This window comes from Paramormyrops kingsleyae, chromosome 3 (genome assembly GCF_048594095.1).
Source record: "Paramormyrops kingsleyae isolate MSU_618 chromosome 3, PKINGS_0.4, whole genome shotgun sequence".
In the NCBI taxonomy this organism is placed as follows: domain Eukaryota; kingdom Metazoa; phylum Chordata; class Actinopteri; order Osteoglossiformes; family Mormyridae; genus Paramormyrops; species Paramormyrops kingsleyae.
This window is the reverse complement of record NC_132799.1, coordinates 35824934-35838191: the sequence shown is the minus strand read 5'-3', so window position 1 is coordinate 35838191 and position 13258 is coordinate 35824934. Positions and strand designations below refer to the sequence as shown.

The 13258-nt window shown below is 44.0% G+C and overlaps 1 protein-coding gene across 10 annotated transcripts in view; it reads left to right on the top strand.

Moving 5' to 3' along the window:
* The window catches only part of rassf8b (Ras association domain family member 8b), a 51667-nt gene that overhangs the window by 11226 nt on the left and 27183 nt on the right, over positions 1–13258 (top strand). Inside the window, exon 1 of one of the 10 annotated variants that reach the window (XM_072710223.1) lies at positions 4221–4335. The exons of 8 other annotated variants lie outside the window; for them this stretch is intronic. The gene's annotated coding sequence lies outside the window, so the exon portion shown is untranslated. Of the gene's footprint in view, positions 1–4220; positions 4336–13258 lie in introns of those variants that run through there. One more of the 10 variants, XM_072710221.1, reaches the window with a different exon arrangement.

The window sequence follows — 13258 nt, the reverse complement described above, 5'->3', positions numbered from 1 at the left end:
AACACGGAGTGTTTGTCTAACAGGCCACCTTTGGCATAAGATGGTGCCACGTCAGGGTTAATCATGAATACTTTCCTGCTTGCCTATGGATGGGCTCTTCGCTCTGGGACTGTCCGCATCCAGGCACAATCCCATTGCCGTGGTGAACACAGAAATGATCATTCACATGTCCCGCTCTGCTAGTGCTCTGTCTGGTAACCTCACTGAGGCCCTCAGGCCCCGAACCTCCTCACTTTCCTCTGCCATATTAGGAACCGTTCTCCGCCTCTTCTGGAGACATGATGTGACTTGTTCATTTGGCTGACGCTTGTCTGACGAGTGACTGACGGGGCATAAATCAGACTAAGAGGACTGACACAAGCATATAATCCTAAAGTCTTGCTTCTTATAGGAGATGCTAAAATATTATGGTATGTATGAAGAGCGCTGCTCCTGTATATATGAATTTATGTACCAAGCACAGCAAGTAAGAATGCAGTAGTTTAATTAGGAACAGAAGGTAAAGATGCACATTCAGGAGTGAACTCCAGCTGACAGCAGAGATCAGTAGGCAGAGATGAGTGCGTTTAAAAACACTGCAGTTACGACCATTAGCAAGAAGAATCCACTGATTCCAGTGATGTGGGGGTGAGGTAAGAATGCAGCATTGACCCAAGTGTTTCCTGAGCGTTTCCTCGGAGACCGGGAAGCGAGGCATGCCCCTCACTGGGATGTCATATTAGGAGCAGCCATTGGAGTTTTCACACCTATACCATCTAACTTTGGAACACTGTCATATGTTGAACATATAGACAGTATAGGGTGTCTTAAGACCATATGTACAGTTCCTGAAGTGATGGATTCAGATCGATGGCCTGATTTCACATTTCCAGCAAGGGGTATTTCCTATTTTCATTTTGATAATGCCTTAACACTTAATGACATTTAATTAACTAAGGAAACACATTTGTTTATGCACTGAATACGAATGGCCCCCATGCTGTTCAATAATGTAGTGTACACCGAAAGCAGCTGTCAGTGACATAAACATGCAGTAATACTTTATACCTGTCTTTGTCTGTTAGGACGCAGTGGAAAAGCAGGGCTGGTCTTAACCGGGTTTTAGCTTGAAAAGGAATGACCCCTAACTTCAGGGTGAGAAAGAGCTGTAAGGTACAGTCAGGCATTAAAGTAAAGGGTTAGTACTTTTTTAAGGCATAGGATCTGGATTTTTTTTTTTCTGAAGTGTAATTTTACAGCACTAACTTGCTTTTGTTAAAACTTCAGGTCAGGATCGTATAGTTAGAAGGTGGAACACGCCGACACTGAAAAACGGATCTTTGCGAAGAATTCAGGAAACCTCTCCGTTGTATTAATGTAAAGTGCCTCCACTGCCCCCCCCCCCGTACTTTCATTACATGAGAAGCAGTGACGCGGCTACGAGCCACCAAGCGATCCCCTCCGTGCTTCAAGATGAATGCCTCTTTTATTTAACCTTTATCTGTGCAAAACAGGATGTTCCTGCTTCCGGTTATGAAGCTGGCATCCCATCCGAGGTGAACCCCGGCCCGGTGCCCTATGCCGCCCGGGACAGACTCCAGGCAGCATCGGGCAGGATGAGCAGTTGATGGATGGATGGACAGACTCATCTCATCACACCTTCATGTGTTTGTTCAACTTTATTTAGTTGAATATATTGCAGGTCATTTACAACAGCATCTCAAAGCTGTAACCATTCCTGTCAACTTGGTTTTACTGAGGCGAATTAGCCAGATACCTTTATAAATTGTATGTTTGGTAACGCTTTACATTATCTGCACCTTCATAATGCTTTTATATTGCATTCATAAAACTTTCAGTGCACCTTCATAATGTATTCATAAAACATTCATAAACATCATATATGTATACCTTAACATCGTAACATCCCTTAACAGCTGTAATATACATTAATAACAAACATTATAATTGTATAATCATGTAATGTTTGTTATTAATGTATATTATAGCTATTAAGGGATGTTGGGATGTTAAGGTTTACTAGCATGCTGCTTATGAATGTTCTATGAATGTATTATGAAGGTGCACTGAATGTTCTATGAATGCATTATGAAGTTGCACTGAATGTTCTATGGATACATAATGAAGGTGCACTGAATGTTCTATGAATGCATTATGAAGGTGCACTGAATGTTCTATGAATGCATTATGAAGGTGCACTGAATGTTCTATGGATACATAATGAAGGTGCACTGAATGTTCTATGAATGCATTATGAAGGTGCACTGAATGTTCTATAAATGCATTATGAAGGTGCAGTTAATGTAAAGCGTTACCGTATGTTTAAGATATAAAATCGGATTTAAGCTATATTTCCTATATTGACATGGGCTGCGGCACAGCTTAGACAAAGCCTGCATGTAATCAATGCACGCTCCCCTCATCCTGGGAATAAGGCGGGGGGTGGGGGGTGGGGGGGCATCAGAGGCAGCTAAATTTAGCTCATTGCGATGGAGTGTGTCCTAGCACGCCTCTGAGGAGCAGACATCACCACGTAAACACAGCGCTCCCCCGTCTATTTGAAGGCACGGAGCCTCACAACCGTCTCCTGACCTTTTCAAGCAAAGGGTCAAGGGTGTTTGTCATGCTGTCGGGCTGAGCAACTGCATGGCAAGAGGAAAGCTGCGAGAGGCAGGCATAGCCGAACAGTGCCTTCCGCTCTTAGGGAGTCTGAGGGGTGCAGAGCACCATTATGGATATAGATAAATGGGTGGGTGGGTAGGTAGGTCATTGGGTTAGATAGGTAGGTAGGTAGGTAGTTACATAGACTGATAGGTAGGTAGGTAGATAAGTAGGTGGGTAGGTAGGTAGGTAAGTAGGTCATTGGGTTAGATAGGTAGGTAGTTACATAGACTGATAGGTAGGTAGGTAGATAAGTAGGTGGGTAGGTAGGTAGGTAAGTAGGTCATTGGGTTAGATAGGTAGGTAGTTACATAGACTGATAGGTAGGTAGGTAGATAAGTAGGTGGGTAGGTAGGTAAGTAGGTCATTGGGTTAGATAGGTAGGTAGTTACATAGACTGATAGGTAGGTAGGTAAGTAGGTAGATAAGTAGGTGGGTAGGTAGGTAGGTAAGTAGGTCGCTAGGTATATAAATAGGTAAGTAGTTACAGTAGGTAGGTGGATAGGTAGATAGGTAGTGAATAAGACTGGTGGGTATTTCGATCGATCGATAGATGGATGGATGGATGGATAGATTATAAAAGAAAGAAAGAAAATAAGTGTTGTATACTGTGGTAGGAAATTGAATCGAAGTCATCGAAGGTACAATAGATTAACCAAAAAGTTAGATTAACAATAAATGAACCAAAAAGTTAGGTTAACAATACGTTAACCAAAAAGTTCAATGTACAGGAACAGGGTTTGTAAATATATACCATAAGAGACAGTTTATGGTCTCTTTATAGTCCCCCACAGTAGCTGCGGAACATTTCACTGTGATATTTCTGACTTAAGCTCAGTTTTGCCGTGTGTAACGTTCTGGCTGAGGGTTCATGGTCCATATCTCCTGCCCTGAGTGTGAATGTGCTTGGAGATAAGCCACTGCAGCCCGTTGCTGCATCGATGAAGATGCAAATCTAATTCTTCAGCTCCGTCTGAGTGGCCGGCCGTGCGAGCAGGACCTGAGACGGCTTCCTCTCGCCTTCTAAAAAAAAGCTTGCCCCCCCCCTCCCCTCCCCCCCATAGCCGGTTGATTAGCAACAGCCCCTTAGGTGGACCCTTTCTCAAACGGCGAAGGCGGTGTTTTGGGTGAGCTGGAAAGGTCACATTCATGTAGTCTCAAAAAACTCGCTGGGGGCTACAGCGTCTGAATTTCATGTATGGGTTTTAAACTATTTTGTATGTCCTTCTCATACCCCCCTTTCTACCAGCTAGGGCTTTTATCTATTGAAACCTTCTGTTTTCTGTAATGCAAATGTTTTCGTACTTCTGCACCATGGCCTGCAAGTAACTTTGCATAAACATGCCCCTGCTTTATAAATACATGTAAATACGTAGCATTTTGGATTTTTTTTTCTTTTTTTACTTTGCATTAGGTAACTTTCCTGAGTAAAGCTGACACGTCGGTGTGAGTGTGTGTTTTCCGTAGTATTTTTCTGGGAGAATCTGGGAGTAGTTAATGGGTGTGTTAACAGCATTTTTTAATTAAAACCAGATTAGCTAGCTGTTGGTTTTTAAGTTGTGTCACACCTGTTTATCAGACTTTGAGGCATTACAGTGATTTGGGTGTGAGTTCCCTTCTGCTTGGTGATCAACAATTCTCGTCAAAATTCCGTCAGTAGAGACGTCTCACTTGGTATGTAATCGCAATCTCAGTAGCTGCGCTTGGCTTGGCACGTTTCACGTTGTGACCGTTTCGATTTTGCTGCGTTAATGCCAAGGAAACTGTTTGCTCCATTCTGTTTGGTTCATGATACCTTCCTCTATTTTCCTCTGTGTTTATCGTGAAGATCATGAGTAAATGTTAATAAAAATCTTCTTGGCTTGGGGGTGGAGGAAGCCCGTACTCCGCTTTGGCTTTGCCTGGTCTTATTCCCGACCTGCATCATGAAGCCAGATTTGTTGGTTAGCTAGAAAACTTATCGGATTTAAAGTAACTTCAAATAGACTTTATCTCCGTTCACATACATTTAGTCCAGACTACCTTTAACCGAAGTTGTCTTGCTAACTTTAAAATCCAGCTTCGTGATACAGGCCCCAAGGCTTTTCAGCACGTTTATGCTAGTTTTCGGTCCAGCTGAGCTCTTACTAATTACTGGCAATTTAGGTGTTTGTTTAATATGCTACTTATGTGTTTCATTTCAATGGCATTTATTAAAATCATATTCAGCCCAGCATGTCAGCTGGAGACTTGGTATAATTTTCCAGTTGAGAGGGCCAAGGTTGTGAACTTCTTTCGACTTGGGCTGGGGTGGCTTTCAGAGGTGTGGTTATCTGTGACGACATGTGGCCGAAGGTACCGGATCCTTCTGTTATTACTGTCTGTGCTTTCTCTGCAAAACACTGGCTATATCAGCTTTTATGAGTGGCAGAATACTGTCGTGTGTGTGTGTCTGAAATGTTTTTATGCTTGCTTAAAGTGTTTTTCACATTCTTACCTTCACTTATAATTTTTACCAGCTGCATTTGCTACATTTATCATTTGGTGAGTACCGAAATTTTAGGTGCGTTCATCGAGTATTATCTTCCTGCATTTAAGGTTTACTACACCCTTGTCACCAGGAAGTTCTAAAAGCAGCATCTGTTAAAAATCTACATAATTGGCCACAGGAGAAACGGGGTCAGTGGCGCAGCAAGCTATGGGATGTGTGAACAGGGTGTGCAAGAACGTATGGATCAATGGTCCATTATGGATGGAAAAGATGAACCCATCCACCTTGTGATCGGAAGATTTTCTTGCGTTCCCTTCTTCTCACGCCCCTTTCATCTTCTTCGACATCCCCGAAACGGCCGTGACTTTAGGACGCCCTCCGGTTCCTTTAGGACACCTATCTGACGGAACCTGTCCCACGGCCCGGCCGAAAGGGAGACTCTGCCGTCTGCCTTTTAAATTTTTTTTTGGTTTTGCTCTCACTGATGAAAAGATTTTTTGAAGACTTTGGGCAGTAACACCGGGAGGGAAAAAGCGTTCCAAGCATTTTAAGGATCAAACAAAAAAACACACTTTCTGTGCAAAGGCTTTCAGGGTAGATTATATCAAGGTTCCCAACACCTTCTCCGAAAGGTGAAGAGTCGCTTAAGAAGCCCCTGAACTTGTAAACTGCTTTTAAGGTTCGGTGGGCCTGACATTGCTCAGTTAGCACTTGCCACCCCCCATCCCAGTCCCCCACAGGCTTTTAGGCTTAGGTAATGTCGTCCCGGATATTGTGGTCATTTACGATGATGGTGAACACAGACAGGTTCTGAAACCACCTTTTCCTGGCTCCGGTCCGACCTGGGAGATCACTGTGCAGCTCTGTTTGGTAGCTGTAACTCTTTGTCTGCTAACTTGAAAACTGGCCTTACAGATGCGTTACGAGAGTGACACAGGTCCCATCAAAATGTGGAGTAGGTGGAATTCAGTTCACGTGAAAACTCATTCGGCTGCCAGGCCTGAAAGATACACCGATGTGGGTTTAAGTGTCCAGCCAGTGTGTTGTACCAAAGCTTGTCTTACAGCTGTATGTTTTGCTGCAGTATTTGAGCTTAAATGCATTTTGCTCATAGAGGCGGAACCCGAACGAGTCCAGGACTGCTACTCGTAATCATATTGCTGTGAAATACCCAGAAATCCGCTTTTCCGGGGATTTACGCATAAGAAAACAAAGTGGCTGTTGAGGGTTTGGTGTTTGGAGGTCATAGATGGGGAGGGGAACCAGGGCCGTTCAGTGGCTAAGTGCTGCTGAACCCAGGTGTGGCTGGGGCTGAGATTAACATTGCATTCTGTGCACGCCCCGACCCAGGAGTCTGACTCGCTCCGTATGGCAGCTGCATGGCGGGCGGGGTCTGCTCAGGCCATGCGAGATCTCATTCCGTGCCGCATGGTGGAGCAGAAGCAGCCGCTCTGGAGTCGCCGGAATGATGCGACATTCCTCACATTCCTACCCGGGATGTCCATGTGGTGAAGCACGTCTCCGTTTACAATGCGCCGCGGCCAATAGGTGACCCAGCCCGGCACTGGAATGCAAATCAACATCAGAGTGTCCCAGCTCGCCCCCCCCCCCCCAGAAATGATACGGGGTCCAGTTTCTAGGGGGACCGGACCCTCCTCACCTCTCAGAAAGGAAATCGAATCTGGGGGTACACCGGCAATGCTGAGTGGTGTTTTCCTTTAACTTTTGAAGTTTAACCAACGCCCCCCAAGCCTGTTTTGCTTAACGGGAAGCTTGGTGTAAAACGAACTGCTGCCCCCCCCCATATCGTGGCCTGGGGCGCCGCGCTTTACAGACACTGATGCCACAGGCTTTATTTTATTTGTGAGTTAAATGCACCTCAGTATGCTGTGTACAGAGGTGAGCTGCATCACCCGGTCCAGGGTGTGCTCATGTTTGTCTGCCGTGTTGCACTACAGGTAGCTCTCGACTTACGCAAAACCAGGTCATGTGAATCGGGACTTGCGCAAAAAAATATCAGTTTACCGACGTGCTAATGCAGAAAACGCATCCATCCATCCATCCATCCATCCATTCATTGTCTGTCACCGTTTATTCCATTCATGGTTACGGGGACACATCATACCATGAAAATATATTTTAACTTTTATATTTTTTTGCCACGGGTGACACGGTAGTGCAGTAGTTAGCACTGTTTCCTCACACCTCTGGGATCAGCATTCATACACTCTGCCATGGCAGAGTGTATGAGGAGTTTGCATGCTCTCCCCGTGTCATCGTGGGGTTTCCTCTGGGTACCCCGGTTTCCAAAAACATGCTGAGGTTAATTGGAGCTGCCAAATTGTGAGTGGTGTGTGAGTGTATGGTGTGTGAGTGTATGGTGTGTGTGTGTATGGTGTGTGAGTGAATGGTGTGTGAGTGTATGGTGTGTGAGTGTATGGTGTGTGAGTGAATGGTGTGTGAGTGTATGGTGTGTGAGTGAATGAGTGTGAGTGAATGAGTGTGTGAGTGTATGGTGTGTGAGTGAATGGTGTGTGAGTGTATGATGTGTGAGTGAATGAGTGTGAGTGAATGAGTGTGTGAGTGTATGGTGTGTGAGTGAATGGTGTGTGAGTGTATGGTGTGTGAGTGTATGGTGTGTGAGTGTATGGTGTGTGAGTGAATGAGTGTGAGTGTATGGTGTGTGAGTGTATGGTGTGTGAGTGAATGAGTGTGAGTGAATGAGTGTGTGAGTGTATGGTGTGTGAGTGAATGGTGTGTGAGTGTATGGTGTGTGAGTGTATGGTGTGTGAGTGTATGAGTGTGAGTGTATGGTGTGTGAGTGTATGGTGTGTGAGTGTATGGTGTGTGAGTGTGCCCTGTGATGGGTTGGCGCCCCCTTCCTGGGTTGTTCCCTGTCTTGCTCCCATTGTCCTTAAGATTCTGGACCCCACGCAACCCTGAATAGGACAAGTGGTTTCAGAAGATGGATGGATGGATGGATGGATATATATTTACCTATATTTATTTAATATGTATTCTTTAGTTATAAAGTGTCTTTGAATGCCATGGGGGCAAGGATGTAAATCCAGCTTATTTAAAATCTAATTTAAGTAACTCATTTCCTTACGGAAGTTCTAAGTTTGGCATTCATAACTTGCAGAAATGAATATAAAAGCTTTGAAAAAAACCATCCATCCATCGTAGGCACCTCAGTACGGGATCTCGCTGAGCCCGGAGCCAGTCCCCCGAGGCCCAGGGCCCGGTCGGTACGGGACGGCACTGAAACATACTTTTTAAAATTGATTTAATGCTAATTGACAGATAACTACATTGTAATTTTTGCCTGCTAGCTTTCAAGTTGACACAATCGGCATGAAGCCACCATTTCTCTCTGCGAACGTATAAATAAAGTGGGGGCTTTTCCGTAAATCATGGGGAGCCGTCTTTTACAGCCCGCGCGTCATCTTTACGGCCCCAGTCGACATATCTGGCCGGTCCCGGCTGCGCTTGTCTCCTCACCTTTTAGCGTAGCCGCAGTGTTGGACCGGTACCAGCGACGCACGGCGGGAGGTGTTGCCTGTACTGTACATCCCCAGCCGGTTTTAGGTGCCTGTATCACAGCTTGGCCCTGCGGGGATCTCGTCACTCGTCGGAGGCCTAGTGCACTGTGCTAAAGGTAAAGCTTAATATCACCCACCCACCACGACGGCTCAGTTTACTGAAAATCACCTCCCATTTCCAGATCTTTGTAACAACTATGAAGGAAAAAAAATCCATTTTCTGCTGCAGCGTTCCTGTGTGTGCCAACATGTTTAATTCATTAGCAAGTTCTTTGCATAACGCCAGTTTTTGATGATTTCCTTGTATATTTAAGTCTTTAAAATGTTGAATGCTTGATTTTTTTTCTCTTATTAAAACACTGTTCCAATTTGGTTAATGAATAGAACTGTTCTAATTGATCACTGGAAATATTCTGATGAAGTTAATAAGTTTTCTTCATTAATTCCAGCTCGATCTCATTCAAAAACATTCTTACATATACAGCCATTTAAGTTCATATATACATTCTGTGTTTTTTACCTCTCTCTGTAACTCATTCAGCCCGCTGTTGTTATATACCAACTCGAGACTTTTCCAAAAAGACCAAAAATGCGTCACTGCAACAACATCACTGATGAAAGCGCCAATTTCCAACCCTAACCAAGGTCTCGTTACCCTTCAGTCTCTAATTATATTCTGAGGTGCCTTTCCTTTACAAAATAACTTTTTTAAGATTATATTAAATTTTAAAACCCGAAGAAACCGCTACTGGCCAAAGATTTAGCGTCCAAAAGAGAAAATAAACTCCTGTGCAAAATCCCGTGATTTATTATTTAGCAGCATAATGGGAAGGGAAATGGGAATCTTTGGACTTTTTTCTGTTTGTTCGAGGGGGTGGTAGTGTGAAAAGCGGAAATGGGGTTGTTCTGGCGGTTTGTTTTCAAAAAGAAACGCTTTTAAATGAAAACGCCTCCCCTCAGGGACTCTGGCGGGCCACTAATCTTGTGTCTAGCCCCCCCCCGGGATTCCTCAGTCGCTTAGCGCGATCCATGGGCCAGAGCTGAGCTTCTCTCCCAATGAGAGCAAGCCTCTGTCGTCACACCGGCCCAGAGTGGGTGTGGCCTTCATGCTAGAGGCCACCATCTCTGAGGTGCACTTATCTAATGGGTTGCTAGTGGTAACTTCATAGTCTTTGTATTTAGGTTCTTGAAGTTAAATACATATAGAATTGTTGCCCCATTTCAGTAAAATTTTAATAATGTTTGGTTGTGTTATGAGTTTTCATTATTTTGACTGTATTAGAAATACTAAATATTTAAATTACATCTACTGCCTTGCTCAAGAGCCCAATGGTGACATCACTCTGCTGACCATGGGAATTGAATCAGCAAACTTCTAAGGAACCAGCAGTAGAATCCTTACTTGCAGAGCCACACATGAATATGCAAAGTAGTACTCTATAGAAACCATTTATGTTCTTGAGAAATTAATTAGCACCAGATCTCACCAGATGAACCCTAACCTTCATGAAGGTTGTCTCTGGCACACAGAGAGCTTGACATTCTTCTCTACAGTCTTTGGTTTCTTTATACATCTGCACATGTCGTCCATGTCTATAGGCAGAAAAACAGCCCCGATTCACTCTTGGCACCATGATTCAACACCTTGAGTTATCAGCAAGCATGGTTGTGACTGTTATCTTCAGCCATACATCTAACTGTTGATCTTTCAAAGACCTCAGACTGCTGGAGCCTATTTGAGGAAGTTTAGGTCACAAGATAGGGGAACACCCTGGATAGGATGCCAGTACAATTAGCTTAATCTTATCAGAAAATATTCCCCCACAGCTCAACGGAAAGATGCAGGTGATCTTTTCCAAACTTGAGGAATGCCAGATCTTCTAATGTGATGCTGGATATTGGTGCCAAATTAATCTGAGGTGCCTGTTAATTTATGTACTTGATCATACTAACCACACTGACTGAGACGACAAACCTTTACCTTACCTTCGATCACGCTGAGATCACTATTCAGTCATCTTCATTCTGTTTACATACATGACTCGCTCTATACAACATCACACACTATCCTTCGGAAAACCAGAGACTGGCTTTCATTATATGGGGATAACGGGGCAGGATATATAGGCAACAAATGTCTTTCTGAAGCCGGAATTATGAAAAATTAAAATACAAGAACAATCCCAACACAAATATCACCACCCACTATTGTAGCTCAAACTGTAAGATCACATACTAAAGGAACGTGTGACCGTACATTCTCACCGCAGCCAGAAGTCGTTCATTCTCTATGGGAGGGCAGCGAAGCGAGGGCATGGAACGATTTTTGCATTGGGAGCATCAAAATTAAGTTGAAGCCCAGTCAAGTTTATGGTAATGAGCTATGATGTGGTTCAGCGGCAACCAATCAGAATGTAGAGATGCACCGCTAAAGAGAGTTCCACAGAACACAAGCATTTAAACTCTTGTTCCAACCAAATAGTTCCCAAACACAATGAAGAATTAATTGTACGGAATGCCGTTGGGGTATAAACTGTTAGACAGAATTAATCTTTGCAGGGTCTTTTTTTACCCTGTAGACATGGTAAAAATTAGGAGGCATTAAAATACGTGTTACAAACAGGTCTTTCGGTACTAAGATACACCTAGGCTAGTACACACAATTTGTGCTGCTCTCAGGATTCAAACTGATTTTTGGTGTCGTAAGGAGAACAGGGAACAATGCGGTGTCTAGAGGGCAAAAATGCTTTGTCAAGACATATTCTGTCTCAGTTTATACCCCGACTGCATCCCGTAAAACTGATCATCGCCGTAGCGCAGTGATTTACGACGTGTCCTTGTTTGCATGGATCAAAGTGTCTGAAATTATTGGTGTTCGAGGTTAGTTGGTGAAGTATGTAATATATTTCTGTGAAAAGGAAGGAAATCGCGTACTAATTTTGGCGCCATAGCTTGCAAAACAATGCGAATTGTCTGTATCGTTAGCGTTACTTATTTCTTGTATTAGTGTTTGTCTTAACATAATTACATGTGCTTTGACAAATTATACCATATTGGCAGTCACCACAAAAAGATAAACTACACGTTTGTTTGCTTTGCGATTCCTTTAAAAAGTTTTCAAAACCCAGCATTCTGAACGACCTCGTCCTCGCCCACTCCGCCTCCTTCGGAGAGCATCCCACCCGTGGTGTGAATGTACAGTTAAGAATGTATAATTTGTGAAAAAACTATTTAAATGTATATGAGGTCTACTCTTGCATCACACATCAAAGACTTGTATAACATGCATTTTAGTCCTTGTTGTTGTTATGAAAGTTCAGTCAAAATAAAAGCAACCTAGGCTTTTACTAGGTACCTTAGTGTCTCCAAGTCTTTCAAGCTCTCTTTGAACTTCATTACTGTTTGAGTAACATAGCATTCAGTGGATGTCGAGCCCAGCCACTCTGATGCTGAGTCGACTCCTTATTATGTCACTTTGGGCATGTGAATGAGGAGGATCTGGCCATTTATCTCAGACTTGGGTGGGGCTTGATGTCACAGCCATGCCTCTGGGGTTGGGGGGGGGGGGGGGGGCAGAGCTCTGCCTGGCTAATCCCCATGCCGATGGAGAGAGTGATTCAACAACAGCTACGCAGACATCCGTCACTGAGCACGAGCCAATGGGACCCCCACCTGTGTGTGGGATGGGGGGGGGGGGGGGGTAGGGAGACGAAAGAAGAAGGACAGATGAGGGGGGTGTCTCAGGCCACACTGAGCCCCACGTCTCCTAAGACTGGGCAGGCTTTGAAAGGGGGGTTTCCTGAAGTCTCTGAGATGTATTTGAACTGCTTCGTCACAGAAATCACTCTGGACTGTGTTGTTTTTTAATCAGTTTTTTTTTCTCTGTAGTTTCGCCAATTCCAGGCAGCAATCTGCGGCATGGCCAGAGTGTAATGTCATGAGGAGTGAGGAGCGTGTGTTCCCCTACGCTGGGGTGTTAATCTCATAGTTTCTGTGTGTGTGTGTCTGTGTGTGTGTGTCTGTGTCTGTGTGTGTGTGTCTGTGTGTCTGTGTGTGTGTGTGTCTCTGTCTGTGTGTCTGTGTGTGTGCGTGGATCAGATATACATTGTGTGTGATAAAAATCTGTTATTTTGACTTTATGGGGACCCTTTTGTCGGTCTCTATAGGGGAAACTCAATTCGATAAAAAAAATTAAAATTCCATTGTTTGGTTACTTATGGTTAAGGTTAGGGCTGGGTGGGGGTTAAGATCATTGTTGGGATTAGGAATTTGCCCATAGAAATGAATGGGTGGTCCCCACAAAGGTATAGGTCCAGGTCTGCATGTGCACATGTGTGTATGTGTGTGTTCAGGGACATTTTAATATGTTTATACTAGGCTTGGGTGGTATTATGGTTGTACAGTATTCCTTGGTATTTTAGTTATACCGTGGTATTTTTAAATCAATAGATTACCATTGAATAACACAGAAGACCACACCATGCATCTACGGTCTGCATCAGTATCTTCAATCCAATGTTGTCCACAACTTTGATTGGCGCCACATCCTTAGCTAGATAGAATGTGACCACCTCAGTCACCTCTT